At 46.0% G+C, this 13,382-nt stretch overlaps 1 long non-coding RNA gene across 1 annotated transcript; it reads left to right on the top strand.

The window, feature by feature from the left end:
* Positions 1-267: 267 nt before the first annotated feature.
* Positions 268-3,022, top strand: LOC117795769. Its single transcript, XR_004619910.1, has 3 exons — positions 268-1,000; positions 1,979-2,405; positions 2,964-3,022. It is a non-coding gene; the product is annotated as an uncharacterized LOC117795769 (long non-coding RNA).
* The last annotated feature ends 10,360 nt before the right edge of the window (positions 3,023-13,382 follow it).

The raw sequence follows: 13,382 nt of genomic DNA, 5'->3' as shown, positions 1-13,382 counted from the left end.
AGACTGCTTATAATGGAGCTCTCCAAAGAGGAGACTGGTCCCCTGCAGGTCAGATTGACACTTTCCCCATCCTGTAACCACAGACCATGCCGCTAGGACTTAGGGCTGGACCTTCTGATGTGGTCTGTCCCTTCTGCCTCTATTTCACTGGACCCTACACTCACTCCGGATGGGAGCAGGGGAGGGAGGGGAGATTGGGAATCCTTAGATGTAATCCCAAACCTGGTGGGGTAGGGACGGGGGCGGGGGGACAACAGGGAGGAAGGTGTTCTGGAGAGTGGGAGGCCTAGGACTCCAGTTTCTGCTGAGCCACTGACTTGCTGGGTGAAATTAGCTTTTCTGGGCCTCTGTTTCCCTAGCTGTGCCTCACTTTCTCAGCTGCAAAATTAGGGAGGCAGAGTAGATGAGTGTCAAGAGTTTTTGTAGTTCTGACTTTTCATAATTCTGTGATCACAGGGAGGAAACGGAAGGGCTGGGGGTGGGTTGGAGGTGGGTAATTGACACAATGCTCCCCGTTGATTCACCATCGGTCGCTAGGCAGCCTCTTTTCTGCCTCCAGGATCCCTTCTGCCCTCCGTTTCTCCTCCTCTCCTTTCCACCTGACTTTGAGGCCTTCTTGTGATGAGATCGAGAAGCTGTTTGATGTAGATTTGTCTTATCCCATCTTTTGCCCCCCAGAGGAGGGGGCTGTGCACAGAGCAGGAAGGGAGTCAGGAGACAAAAGGGAGAGGAAAATTAAGAGACAAGAGTGGGATGCACAGAAGTGTCAGAAGAGAGCTCAGTGAGAGCTGAGCAGAAGGAAAAGGGAAAGGAGACATGGTGAAAGAGGGGAAGTAGAAGGGAGAGGAGCTAAAAGTGAGAGAAATGAAGCCCCCATGAGACGGGGAAAGAGAAGTTATGAATGGAAGAGAAAAACAGGAAGAGACCGTGGGAGAAGACCACAGCCTGGGCCAACACACACATGTGGGGACATCTCTGGCTACTCTAGGACAACAAACAGGTCAGTCTGGCTGGAGCTAAGAGGGTGTGAAGTCGGGGCACAATATTAGAACTGGATCGAGAGGGTCTTGAATGTCAGGCTAATGACTTTGGTCTTTATATTTACTGTTTCCTGCTGCCCAAATTCCCTCTGATAAACTGGATGAGGCCCAAGTACTGTTTTCATTCGTCCATCCATTCAATAAGGGACGATGTCTTACCCAACTCTGGATCCCCAGAGCATAGCACGATGTCTGCACAGAAGAGGTAGTCAGGAAATGCCTGTTAAAATTGAGCACTTGAAAAGAAGTGGAGCATTTGGAGAAAGCGGGGCTGAGGCAATCTTGCAGAGAATATAAGAATACCCATAGTACGAGCTAGAAAGTGCTAGGTGGCCTAGGAGAGTCCAGATAAGAGTTATGACAGATCAGAGGAGCGCAAGACAGCCCTTCCTGCTACCCACAGCAGAAGAGTCCCAGAGAAGATTGTAGGGGGGTCGGGTTTGGTCGCATACCCAACCTGAAATTAAATCATGAGGCCAGGAAGATAGATTCCGTTGGAGGATACAGGGTTCTGTGTATGAGGAGAGAGCAAAGAGTTCTCCAGAGGAAGGCGGGGGGATTATTACCCGGTGAAGAGAATTTAGAACTGGGCACAGCTGCCACAGCCCACTGTGATGGGAAAAGGCGAGGCGTGAACGGGGAGCAGCGAGTAGGGTCGAGGTCTCCCTAAGATTGGTAGGAGCTGGGAATAGAAATAGAGACAAATCACAAAGGGCCTCAGATACCAAGCTGAAGAGGGCCCTCATTGGAACTGTGCTTTGGGAGAACTAACCAGGCCACTGAGGTATAAAATGGACGGGAGGCCAGAAGACCAGTTACGAATGGGAAATTATTCCAGTACCTTCTCTGATAAAACCCATGGGCAAGGTCCTTCAGCCACACTGGGGTGCTTCACATTGTAACTTGGTTTTTTGTTGTTGTTGCTCTGCGCATTCTAGGTCAGAGAGCTGCAAACGCCAGAGGTCATACTTCTGCCAAAAGGGACCACCCTTTCCAAGGGCCACAGCCAGTTCACGTGGGACATGGGAGCTCCGGAGATCTATAGGGACAGGTGAACACTTGTAAAGTGCTCCATCTTTGAAGATTGGTGGACAGTTTGTGGCGGATCTGAAGCTCCTGTCTTTGACCTGGCATATGAGAGGAGTAGCTCTGAGCAATCTTAACAAGTGACTTCAGGCTCTTGCTTTTGAGCTGGGGGTGGCCCAGTCTGCCGTCCAGAGTCCGCTCTCTCCTTTCCCAAATATCTCTACAAAAGAGAATGCTGTAGCATGGCCTAGTGTGGAGCATATGACTCTGGAGTCGGACATCCTTGGCCTTGGTACTCAGCTCTGCTACCTCTTAGGTTTGGAACACCGAGTAAATTAGGTAAGTTATCTGGACTCTTATTTCCTTATATGTAAAATGGGGGTAGTAATACCAACCAGACAGAGTCATGAGGGTTGAATAAGCTACTGAAAAGCGCTTGGCACAGTGCCACACAAACCACAGGCACTCGGCAAGTGTGAATTCCTATTCATTTTTTAGGAACAGAGCTAGGTACTGTTAGAGCTGGAGGGGTCTCAGAAATTACTGGCCCAGTCCTCTCATACTACAGTGGTGAGAGGACTCCTGATACCCAATCTAGGTCTCTCGTTTTGCAGTATCTGCTGATTCTGTCTTCATTAGAAGCAGAGAACTGACATCCCTCCTCTGCCCTTAGCCACATAAATCCTTTATGCGTTCTATACCTGTCCATAGAATGATATTTTGACTCCCCCATTTTTCCCCAAGAACATTTGCCCATCATTTGCTCTTTGCTCTGCCGAAGGTGTGATCAATTAGCGTACCATACTCAGAGTGTTAGGAATATGTGGGAGGATTTTATTAGCAACACAGTAGGCGAATTCTTTTTTTTTTTAAAGATTTTATTTATTTATTTGACAGAGATAGAGACAGCCAGCGAGAGAGGGAACACAAGCAGGGGGAGTGGGAGAGGAAGAAGCAGGCTCACAGCAGAGGAGCCTGATGTGGGGCTCGATCCCACAACGCCGGGATCACGCCCCGAGCCGAAGGCAGACACTTAACCGCTGTGCCACCCAGGCGCCCCACAGTAGGCGAATTCTAAACAAATCCAGCAATCCTGGAATATCTGAAGGAAATTGATCATAACTATTCTTGGATAAGCTAAAAAATAAATACAGTTATTCGTATTTTTTGTACTCTGCTTTTTTTTTCTTAGAAATACAGATTGTTATTTTTATTGTGGTGAAATATATGTAACCTAAAATTTACTCTTTTAACAATTTTAAGGGTATAGTTTGGTGGCATTTAAGTACATTCACAATGTTGTGTAACCATCACCTCTATTTCCAGAACTTTCTCATCAGCCCAAACAGAAATTCTTTACCCATTAAATAATTACTTCCCTCTCAGTCCCTGGTAACCTCTATAACTTTTTGTCTCTGTTAATTTGTCTATTTCTAGGTACCTCCTATAAGAGGAATCATATAATATTTATCCTGTTGTATGCACCTGGCTTCTTTGACTTAGCATCATGTTTTCAAGATTCATCCATGCTGTAGCAAGTGTCAGAATTTCATTCCTTTTAAATAGCTGAATAATATTCTCTTCTATGGATATACCATATGTTCTTTGTCCATTCGTCTATTGATGGACACTTGGTTTGTTTCCACCTTTCGCCTGGTATGAGTAATGCTGCTAAGAACATTAGCCTACAAGTAACTATCAGTATTTTTTCTAATCTATAATGAATGAAACTGTAGTAGGCTGAATAATGCCTCCCACTCCCAAACTGATTGAGTCCACTCTGAGATTTGTGTTGACCTCTAAGTGGGACTCCAGCCTGTCCCTCTCCATGACCTCTGCCATGGCCCTCTATGATAGGCCTAATCTTTCTGGGCAACATCTGCAGCACACTTGTGCTGGCCTTCTATTTCCACTCCTACCAGTCCATCCTCCACACCAGCCATCGCAGTGGTCTTTATTAAATACAAAATATAAAAATTGTTACAAAATAATTCAGATACACCAAAAAGCATAGTGCATATCATTTCATAGCCATGAGGGTGGCCATCATAAAAAAGAGAGGCAATAACAAGTGTTGGTGAGGATGTGGAGAAATTGAACCCTCAAATATCGCTGGTGAGGTTGTAACATCGTGAAGCTGCTTTGGAAGTTCTTCAAAAAGTTAAACATGGTAACCACATGACCCAGCAATTCCACTCCTAGCTATATACCCAAGAGAAATGAAAACGTAAGTTCATGCAAAAACTTGCATGTAAAAGTTCATTGTGTCATTATTCATAATAGCCAAGTGGAAACAACGCAAATGTATATCAACTGATGAATTGATAGCCAAAGAATGTGGTCTATACGTACAATAGAGTGTAATTCAGCCATAAAAGAAATAACATACTGATTCATGCTACAACATGGATGAATCTTGAAAACATTGAACTAAGGGAAAGAAGCCAGCCACAAAAGACCACATGCTGAATGATCCATTTATATGAATGCATAGAGAGAGAAAGTGGATTAGTGGTTGCCAGGCTGGTAGGAGCGGGGAATGGGGAGTGACTATTAATGGATATGAGGTTTCTTTTGGAGTGATGAAAATGTTCTGGAATTACAGTAGTGATGGTTGCACAACCTTGTGAATAAACAAAAAAACACTAAATTACGCACTTAAAAATGATGAATTTTATGGTATGTTAATTATATTTTGAGAAAAATTCTAGTGCTTAGTAGTGCACACTACTATGTGTGTACATACTACCCAGCTTAAGAAATAAACTGTTACAGATAAAATTGCAGCTTCCTGTGTACCCCTGCTTGATCCCATTCCCCTCCCTCTCTACTCAGAGGCATCCACGATCCTGAAGTTTATCCTGGTGTTTAACATGGCAATAAATGTCTTTGTAACTTTTACTACGTGTATGAGTTTCCCTAAACAATATATACTATTTCTTTGTCTAGTTTAAAGCTTTATATAAATGATATAAGTTGTATCCTCTGCAATATGCTTTTTTTCTACCAACATTATATTTTTGAGAATTATCCAAATTAATTTTATGTGTCGATTTGGGCCACAGAGTGCCCAGATTCTTGGTTAGATGTTATTCTAGGTACGTCTGTGAGAGTGTGTCTGGATGAAATTAACATCTGAATCAGTAGATGGAGTAAAGCAGATTGCCCTCCCCAGTGCGAGCAGGCCTCATCCAGTCCATTGAAGGCCTGAATGGAATAAAAAGGCAGAGTAAGGGAGAATTTGCTCTCTCTGCCTGGATGCCTTCCAGCTGGGACATTGTTCTGCTGCTGCCTTTGGACTCAGACTCAAACTGGAACTTAGACCATTGGTTCTTCTGGGTTTCCAGCTTGCCACCTGCAGATCTTGGGACTTGCCAGCCTCCGTAACCACGTGAGCCAATTTCTTATTATCTTTCTATCATCATCTATCTATCTCATATTGGTTCTGTTTCTGTGGAGAACACAGACTAATACAATTTGTGATGATTGTGTCTTGTTTAAGAACTCCTTCCCTGCCCCGAGGTCTGAAGAATGATCTTTAGTTACTTCCAAAGATTTTAAAGTTTCGCTTTTCAAATTTAGGTCTTTAATCCAACTGAAGGTTATTTTTGTGTATGCCATGAGGTAGGAATCCAATTTTATTTTTTTCCAAATGAATAACCAGTTGTTCAGTATCATTTAAAAAGTAATCCAAAAGTATTAGTTTCCTAGGGCTGTCATAACGGATTACCACATGCTGGTGGCTTAAAACGACAAAAATTTATTCTCTCACAGTTCAGGAGGCTAGAATCCAAAATCAAGATGTCAGCAGGGTCGGTTTCTATTGGGGTCTCTAAGGGAGGAAACACCCCATGCCTTTCTCCTAGCTTCTGGTGGCTGCCTGCCCTCCTTGGAGGTTCTTTGGCTTGTGCTCATATCGCTCTAGTCCCTGGTTCCATCTGCACATTGCCACCTTCTCTGGGTGTCTGTATTTCGGCTTCTATTAGGACACCAATCATTAGATTTGGGGCCCATTCTAAACTCAGGATGAGTTAATCTTGAGATCCCTAACTAATCACGTCTGCAAAAATCCTGTATCCAAAAAAAAGGTCATATTCTGAGGTTCTGGGTGGGTATGAATCGTGTGTGTGTGTGTGTGTGTGTGTGTGTGTGTGTGTGTGTGTGTTGGGGCTGGGGGAGACACTTTTCAACCCACCACAACATCCTTTGCTATTCTTTTATAATGTCATTTCTGTCCTGTGTCAAATCTCTCTATATGTGTGGGCAGAGTGATCATTTGGCAGTGCCATCATAAGTCCTTGATGAAATGGTTATGCATTTTTCAAGAGATAATCTTATTTAACCCTCAGAACAGTCCATGAGGTAGGTATTACTAAAATCACCCACACCATAGGGAGCGTACTAGGCAGCATTATGCCGTGATGGCAAGTAGTCTCCAGGTCTCACTATCCGACAGCAACAAAGTTTCCTCCCTCACATTAAACAGCAGTAGCTGTAGTGTGGCTGTAAGGTGGTTGGAGCTCTGCTCTGTGTGTTTTTTCACTTTAGGATTCAGGCTGAGGGCACAGACCCTACCCAGGATATGCCATTCCAATGGCAGAGATAAAACAGTATGCTTTTAGACTGAAACATGCAGAAGCTCTTCAGGTTTCTACTTAGAACTGGTGTATAATCTCACCTGCCCACATTTTATTGGCCAAAGTAGGTCGTGTGGTCAAGCCTCATGTGGAAGGGTACTCCTTCCTCTGGAGGGTACTCAAGTCACATGGAAACTGGCTAGAATGTGTCATCTTCCTGGAAGAGGGAAAGCAAATAATGGGAATAATAATATCTCTACAGGAGGTATCAAGTAATGTGTTCAAGGTCAAACAGCTGAGAAGGGGCAGAGGCAGAATTCAAACTCAGACCGTCTTTCTCCAAAGCCATAGTGCACTCCATGGCTCCCTATTGCCTGCTTGATAGGGTCCAAATGTATGTAAGCTTTAGGGCTTTTGCATGTGTACTCCTGCAGCCTGGAGTACCCCTCTGCCACTTCTGCATGTTCAACTCACTCTTTTAAAAAAATATATATTTTATTTATTTGACAGAGAGAGCACAAGCGGGGGGAGCAGCAGGCAGAGGGAGAGGGAGAAGCAGGCTTCCTCCTGAGCAGGGAGCCTGATGCAGGGCTCGATCCCAAGACCATGGGATCATGACCTGAGCTGTAGGCAGACCCTTAACCAACTAAGCCCCCCAGGCGCCCCTGTTCAACTCACTCTTTAAAGCTCCACTCCAGTCTCAACTCTGTGAGTCTCTGTCCTCAGAATTAATCACCATGTGCTCCCATCACTCTCTTAAGTATATATTACTTTGTACTCACACTTTTATCTCCTCTGAAGGGTGGGGATGCACACTTCTTTGTCATGTGTCCCCTCTGCCCCCCAGGCCTTACACAGTGTCCCCTAAATGTTTGCAGCATTTGGGGATGAGATGAGTTGGGGGCACAGGCTGCAACTGGATGGTACTTCTGGGGATGAGAGCACTTGGCCTACTTTTCCACCCCTCTAAACTAAGCTTAGGACCTGGTGCTCCGGTGACTGGCAGTTCAGATCCGCGTGACTCACCCTGTAAGCCTTCACCCCTGTCACCTCAAGGCCCTGGGCCGGGGTGTGTGTGCTGGTGGTGTGTGTGGTGGGGGGGGAGGAGGTGGGAATTAACTTTTGCCTTTCAGAGATCCTTCCATTTCTCTGTCCCCGGAAAAGGACAAGTAAAAGTCCTTCTCTTAAGTGAGCTGGGCAAATCCCTACCCATGAGACCTAGGAGGACTGGGGAGGCCCCGGAAGGTACAGAAGGAGAAGGAAAGCACTGCTGGGTCAGAGGAGAGGAACAGAGAACCGGAAAGAATGCTGAACTGCACGTTGAAAGGCTTTACCAACTTGTCAGAGTGATTTAACTTAACCTCTCTGAGCTTCAGTTGCCTCTGCTATAAATTGGAGACCCTACTGGTACTGACCTTGCCCCCCTCCCTAGGTTGTTGCAAAATTACATAGTAAATTGTGAGAAGCCTTTAGGACTGCAGCCTTGAGTGCGCAAAGACTTGTATTGGAATCCCCCTTATAAGCTGTGCAACTGTGGGGTAATTGTGTATCTGCATGAGCCACGGTATCCCTGTCTGTAAAATGGGCATAATAATTATAGCTTCCTCCAGGGTGAGAAAATTACGTAAGGTCCTTAGCATATAGTGCCCAATCATATTGGTTGTTACCTTTTTTTTTTTAAGATTTTATTTATTTATTTGACACAGAGAGAGTACAAGCAGGGGAAGCAGCTGGCAGAGGGAAAGGGAGGAACAGACTCCCTGCTAAGCAGGGAGCCTGATGTGGGGCTCGATCCCATGACCCTGGGATCACGACCTGAGCCAAAGGCAGATGTTTAACCATCTGAGCCAACAGGCGCCCCATATTGGTTTTTTCATATGAGATGATGATACTTGTTATTTAAGGAAAAGACCACATCAGGTGTCATTTGTAAACATTAAAAGGAGGAGACAGAGTCTAACTTTTCCTAGAACTGGTTGCTTCCTTGAGCCAAGTATGGGGTGTGGCTCAAAGGAATGAGGAAACGGTTCCTGAAGTGACAACACAAGAGAACGCTGTTTGTCCTCAGAGAACTTGGAGGAGGGGTGGAGTTGTCAGCTGGCCCTCTCCAAAGATGAGAGGCCCTGCCTCCTACTCCCGGCTCTATAGATGCAGTCCCTGGGCTTCTTGTCCTCTCCTGCTAATCTCTTCACCCTGTCCTGGGAGGCTGTCTTTGTAATAATAATAATAGGGGAGGCTGTCTTTGTAAGAATAATAATAATAATAATAACAACAACAATAGTAATGAGGCCAAGGATATTGTTACTTTGAAGCTTGTAAAGGCTGTCTAATAACATTGTCTTAGCTATCCTTCATAATCTCGGTCCCATAAAAAGAATCCAGAGTTAGAAGGAATTGGGGATTATTCTGCACTTTAGAGATGGGAAAACTGAAATCCGAAGAAGGGAAGGGATTTACTCCAGAGCACACAGTAAGTTAAAGGCAGAGGCAGAACGAGAACCTGTAGGGCCTGACTCCCAGCACAGTGGCTGTGCTCCTTTGGTGACACACCTGTCCTTGGTTTTCTATTCTCACTGCCCCCTTATCTATTCTCTTAGCTCCTGGACCACTACAGTGGTTCCTAACTGGTCTGCCTGGCCTCTGGTCCCTCTCCACATCCCTTTGCAGTTGTCTGGAAGCACAACCTTGATCTTGTCTTTTCCCTCCTAATAGAACTTGTCCATTCCTCAACTTGCAGGGTCACCTGGTTCCTAGTTCAGCCTCCAAATGAAGACCCAGTCTCTTCTTTTACAGAGAGTAAATCAAATGTTGCTGATTAGGTTGATAATAAGGACTGGCTTTCCTACTTATATTATGTGTTGGGCATTCTCTTTTCTTTTTTAAAAAGTTGTTCTTTAAATCCCAGTTGGTTAATCTACAGTGTAATATTAGTTTCAGGTGTACAATATAATAACTTCTATCCAACACCCAGTGCTCATCACAAGTGCGCTCCTTAATCCCCATCACCTGTTTCACCCATCCCCCACCCACTTCCCCTCTGGTAACCATCAGTTCTCTATAGTTAAGAGTCTGTTTCTTGTTTTGGTTCTCTCTCTCTCTTTTCCCTTTGCTCGTTTATTTTGTTACTTAAATTCCACCTATGAGTGAAATCATATGGTATTTGTCTTTCTCTGACTGACTTATTTTGCTTAGTATAATATACCCTAGCTCCATCCACGTCATTGCAAATGGCAAGATTTCATTCATTTCTATGGCTGAGTAATATTCCACTGTATATATATAGACCACATCTTCTTTATGCATTCATCAGCCAACAGACATTTGGGCTATTTCCATAATTTGGCTATTGTAGATAGTGCTGCTATAAACATTGGGGCGCATGCATCCTTGTGAATTAATATTTTTGTATTCTTTGGGTAACTACCTGGTAGTGTGATAGCTGGATTGTAGGGTAGCTCTATTTTTAACTTTTTGAGGAACCTCCATACTGTTTTCCAGGGTGGCTGCACCAGTTTGCATTCCCACCGACAGTGTAAGAGGGTTCCCCATTCTCCACATCCTTGCCAACACCTGTTGTTTCCTGTATTGTTAATTTTAGCCGTTCTGACAGGTGTGCGGTGATGTCTCATTGTAGTTTTGATTTGCATCTCCCTGATGATGAGTGATGTTGAGTACCTTCTCGTGTGTCTGTTGGCCATCTGAATGTGAAGACCCAATCTCTTTGAATACACTTGTTGGCAGGGAGCTCATCACTCCCAAGGTTGTCCATTCCATTCTTGGATAGCTGTGACTGTTAGGGGGCTCTTTATAGTGAGCTGAAATTGTCCTCCCTGATGTTCACCCACTGGACCTGACTGGAATTCTTTCACATCCATTCAGTCAGCAACTTTGTAGTCAGTGTTTAATATGGGCCAGGTCCTGGGTGAACTAGGTACCCAGGGGAATGGGAAGATAAATTAGACATGGATAGTGTGGCCTAGGGATTTGCAGAATTTTTTGGTTTTTTTAATTAGACCTGAATAACAAGGAAATAAATCCCTTTCAGAGGTTTGGAGACAGCCACTACATCCACCCCATCCTTTCCCTTCTCCAGGCTGTTTGAATCACTCATCATGCAATGGCATTCAAGTTCTCAGCACTCTGGTCTCCTCCTCTAGACATACTCTCATGTGACAGTGTTGATCTCAGAAATGTGGGCCCCAGAGCTGAGCCCCGTGGCCCAGCTGTGATCCGCCCAGGGCAGCACTGAGCTGGTCTGACCTCTGCTTTCTGTTGATACAGTAACCATGTTCGCTTCCCCCTTCCCTCCCCGTTCCTTCCTTTCTTCCTTTTCTCCTTCCCTCCCTCCCTCCCTTCCTTCCTTCCTTTTTTACAGCCACATTGCACTGTTGAACTGGAGGTCAACTCAAACCTTGAAGTCATTTTCACTGGAACTCTTCTTAATCCAGAGTCTATCTTATATTTTGGACACTTGATCATTTGGAACTCTACTGTCCAACATGGCAGTCACTAGCTGCATGCGGCTAATAAGTTTTAAGTACTTGAAATGAAATGAAACGAAAATTTCAGTTTCTCCATTGTACTAGCCACATTTCAAGTGCTCTCCAGCCACAGATGGCTAGTGACTATCATAGCAGACAATGCAGGGACGCCTGGGTGGCTCAGTCAGTTAAGCATCTGACTCTTGATATCAGCTCAGGTCTTGATCTCAGGTTGGTGAGTTCAAGCCCTGTGTGGGGTTCCACACTGGGCATGGAATGAACTTTAAAAAAAAAAAAAAAAGGACAATGCAGGTTTAGGACATTTCCATCATCAGAAAATTCTATGGGGCTGCTCTGGTTTGAACCAAAGGGCAGGAATTTACATTTATCCTGTGTGGCACCTCATCTTGTTGGTTCCAGCTCAGCCCCAAGGCTGCTGAGATCTTTTGGAAACTAATTTTGGTTTACAGAGTGTTTGCTGTCCCTTCCAGCTTCATGACAGCAGTAGATTTGATTAGCGTTTCATGCCTTCCTCAGCTTCATCTAAAACCACTGATAAAGATGCCCAGCAGAGCAGAGAGGGCTGCAACTGAGCCCTGCACGTGGCACTCAGCACTCCAGCCCCATGTGGCAGTCATGCAGTCGTTTAACAAATTAGGCCTACATAGCAGACGTTGTGTGCGGTGTACTGAGTACACACAGGGACACAGAGGACAGCAAGCTCAGTAGAGTCCTGCTGTGGCGGGTGCTCTAGTTCTGATGCTTTTCTTTGCTTCACATCGGGGTTGCTTCTGTCTGGTCTACAGTAGTTAAAATTGCCCGCTTGGGAATCAGCTTCCTGGATTTGAATCCTGGCTCTGCCACTTTACAAACTATGTAATGTCTTTGTGTTTCAGTTTCCTAATGTATAAAGTGGGGGCAAGAATAACCTCTTTCACACCATGTTATTGTGGGATTAAATGAGTTAGTGCAAGTAGAGCTCTTAGAACAATGCCTGGAATACAGTAAGCGCTCCAAACATGTTATCATTTGTTCTTCTTATTTATTTTTTCCTCTTGGACAACCACACTCGGTCTTGCTTTGGGATCTTGACTCCCTCAGTTCTGCTCGTTCTTGGTTTGTGGAAGTTCTTCAAAGTGCAAACTAAGCTTCCTCTCCTTGATTTCTTAAGTTCTCAGCTGCTCATTTGGCACCTAGTTTCCTATACTGGAGGTAAGGACCACAGTGAAGAACTTGAATAATGGTTGAACTTTATCTTGGCTCTGTGCTGCCTGGTGGAGAGACCTAGGACAGGCTTCCCATCTGCAAAATGGGGATAATCACAGCTGCTACATAGGACTATGGTCAGGGCTAAGTGAGATACAATGTGTGAAAGCTCCTGCACATAGTAGGTCTTCACCTTCCAACTTTCAGTAAAACCCCCAAAGTATATGACACTTGCTTCTTCCCCCTGGCTCTGCCTTAATTCGTATCTAACAAAGGAGGGCAGATTCATTATTCCTTGCACTTCTGGAGGACCTGGCCCTGCCCCAGGAACCCTCAGTGTCTTCATTTATGGAATGGAGACACCTAATCGGTACCCGCATTTTCTCTCTGCTGTCATCTCGGGCTTGCTGAACTTGGATTAATTCTTCCCTCCCCAAGCTTCAGTCTATACTCAAAGTAGGACCTGAAGGAGCGCCTATAAGGGCGGGTGGTTATAACCCTAATTTAGAAGAGCTCTTTGCTCTTCGCCTGCGCCTGTGGAGGGTGGGCGTCGGGGTCCCCGTGCCAGGGGCCAGCCCTTGGACAGCCCCCAGAGAGTCCGGAGGTATTGCCACCTGGGAGAAGGCTGGAAGGCTCTGCGGGATCTTCCGCAAGCTCCGGCTGCGGGAACAATGGGAGGGCGGCGGGGAGGCGGGTGGGCGTCGGCCAGGTCCGGGCTGGAGGTAGAGGAGGCAGGCGAGCTGGGCGCCGGGCCGTGGGGGTTAGCTCGGGCCACGGACCAGAGCCGAGGCGTCTTAGCCAGGGAAAACCCAGGTCGGCGCTGGCGGGGACCAGGGAGGAGGCGGGGGGAGGAGGCGAGCCCACCGGGCCGGGACAGGGAGGGCGAGGAGGCCCGGGCGGGGGTCTGCTCTCGCTCGCCCGGCGGCTCGGCCCCGACCTCTGAGCTCCGCCGCGGCTCAGGTAGGCGCCAGGCGCGGGGCCCACGTGGGGAAGCGGGCGGCGGGCCACGGGCGCCAGGCGGGCTCTCGGGGCTCAGCCCCCTCCTCTCCTCC

The sequence above is a fragment of the Ailuropoda melanoleuca genome, chromosome 13, assembly GCF_002007445.2.
Source record: "Ailuropoda melanoleuca isolate Jingjing chromosome 13, ASM200744v2, whole genome shotgun sequence".
NCBI lineage: Eukaryota > Metazoa > Chordata > Mammalia > Carnivora > Ursidae > Ailuropoda > Ailuropoda melanoleuca.
This window is presented reverse-complemented; position numbering and strand designations above follow the sequence as displayed.